At 55.9% G+C, this 2218-nt stretch overlaps 1 protein-coding gene across 4 annotated transcripts in view; it reads left to right on the forward strand.

Annotated features, from left to right (window-relative positions):
- Positions 1-2218, forward strand: part of LOC113204818 (superoxide dismutase [Cu-Zn]-like) — a 30603-nt gene that overhangs the window by 1969 nt on the left and 26416 nt on the right. The gene's annotated exons all lie outside the window — the stretch shown is intronic.

Genomic DNA, 2218 nt, shown 5'->3' on the forward strand with positions numbered 1-2218 from the left:
TCTAGGGTACTTTAGGGGAGGAAATAATGGAATAATGTTGAATTTGGGCCAAAAATGATGGAAGGAGGCTTCAAATCGAAAAGTGTCAGAGGAACTACCCCCCCAAAACCACTCATTTTGAGTCAGATTATCATTTAATATTTGTACAAAGGTAGAAATTTGTATTTTGTGAAATTACACGCTTTTATAGGGAGTTTCGGCACATGACTCTCAGTAAAAAATTTGGTCGGCATTCGTCACCTACATAGATAAGAAGCAAATATACCGAGTTTGGGCACGATCGGGAATTTACACTTGCCTTAGTCCCCTTGTTAGCATCCCTATCCACCACCACGTGTCGTGGCTGCTGCTCCACAACACCCAGCCCCCAGGCCCCCCTCCCCTCCTCCTGCTGCACGCGGAGGCAAACCGGACGAATGACTTTCGACCGCCGTATTTTCAGTTGTCTCGTCTTGAATCACGTGCTGACGCGCATTTCACCGAGAGGTCCGGCCGGCCGCTGGATGCCATGGGCCATGGGGTCGCGGGGGCCCGCGCGGTGTCGCACAGGGGGACTGCCCTAAAGGGCCGCGCCCCGAAGGATAACGCCTTGGGCCTTGAACCACGAAAATAGAACGCGTCACGCCGGGCGCGGCCTGAGGGCTGGGGGGACCCGACGTGCCAAAAATCAGGCATGCTGACCCGCTCAGCCCCGCCACGCCTAGGCAGCCCCCGCCACGCCACGCCACGGTCCGTACCGTTCAGCCGGGTCGCGGCACGGCCGTGTGCTGCGCTGCGACTGACGGGGACCCGTTCATTCACCTGTTCCTCCCGTGTTTTCGTTTTCGTGCTCTCCAAGTTGAAAGTGACCGAGACGGAGACGGCTGCATGCCGACGAGGCGCGCCGTTGCCTAACCGGCACCCCCAGAGAAAGTCGTCTGCAGTTTTGTTGAATTACAGATTGTTTGTTGTTCGTTGTTTTCCTTCACTTTTATAGCTCACATGTAATATAGGAGCGTGTGTGTTTATTTTCCAAGGCGACAGTGCTTCGCATAGCCTGTTACGCACCTTGTCTCGAAAGAGAGACAACCATTCGGCATGGAGTTCGCGTGGTCTGTATCTCCGCCCGGTCCACGGTAAAAATATATTTAGTCTAATTTTTTTGAGGGGAAACCGAAAACTATGAGCGACTCCGATTTTTCGACGATAATTCCTCAAATTTGAGAAGTCTCCTAAACTCTGAATTGCCCTTATTTTTCGTGGGGATATCCCCCAAATTTAGGAGATTTCCTTTGACTGAAGAAGTTCTTTAAAATTTTCCCTGTTTTCCTCAAGTAAATCATTAGTTGTTTTTTCTTTTTTTTTTTTTTGCACCATGAGCGCTAGCGCGGGCACCAGGGAGCACTCGGCCCGTATCGCCACGTGTCTATATATTACTGGCCGGCACACGGGCAGCACTGCCGGTGCCAAAACCACTGTGGAAATGATGGGCCGTTGGCGGCCGCGCGAGGAGAGCCTGCGCGAGCGCGCCTGGCTAGTGTTGCGGGGAGCGGGGCTGGGCTCCTCGCGGCCGCGGACGGCCCACCTCAAAGGCTGCCCGCTCCGCCCCAGTACATCTGCACCTCTCTGCCCCGTGGACTCGTCGGCGAGAGCATGCTGACAGCTTCCTCGACCCGATTTGAGGCCGATCCTTTAACATTCGAGCACGTTGCATCTGCATTGCACGTTTTGTTCGAGCTCCCCTCCTCCCACGGCATTGCGTTCCTCAGAAAGATTGGTGCGTTCGCAATCTGATCCATACATCATTGGATTTCCCCGGTCCGATCTCCCTCCAGCGAGCGCAGCAGCCTCACAAGCTGTGCGTGAAACGTGTTGTGGCGATGACTCACTCATTAACGTTTTGTGCCGTCGCGGTTCGCGTTTGGGCCGCGGTGACTGCCCCCGCCCATGTAAGATAACTCGGGCCTCGCTCGGGACGCAAACAGGCTCTCTGCCGAGGGCGGCGGCGGCGGCGGGCGCTCCGTGTGGCTGTGCGGCTGCACCGCGGCAGAGTACGAGAAGTAATTGGGTCATCGTCATGCCGAGGAGGGGTGGCCGCAGTCCGCTAACCAGCCAGATAAAAAGCCCCGGCATGTGAGTGTGTGTGTTTGTTCGTGCGCGCCAGGGACGGAGATAGGATCTCTGCCATAGAGTCCCGCCCGAGCCCGCGCGGCGCCGCACACGAGAGGGAGGGAGACGG

Source organism: Frankliniella occidentalis, unplaced genomic scaffold, assembly GCF_000697945.3.
Source record: "Frankliniella occidentalis isolate FOCC.00 unplaced genomic scaffold, Focc_3.1 Scaffold17, whole genome shotgun sequence".
Taxonomy (NCBI): domain Eukaryota; kingdom Metazoa; phylum Arthropoda; class Insecta; order Thysanoptera; family Thripidae; genus Frankliniella; species Frankliniella occidentalis.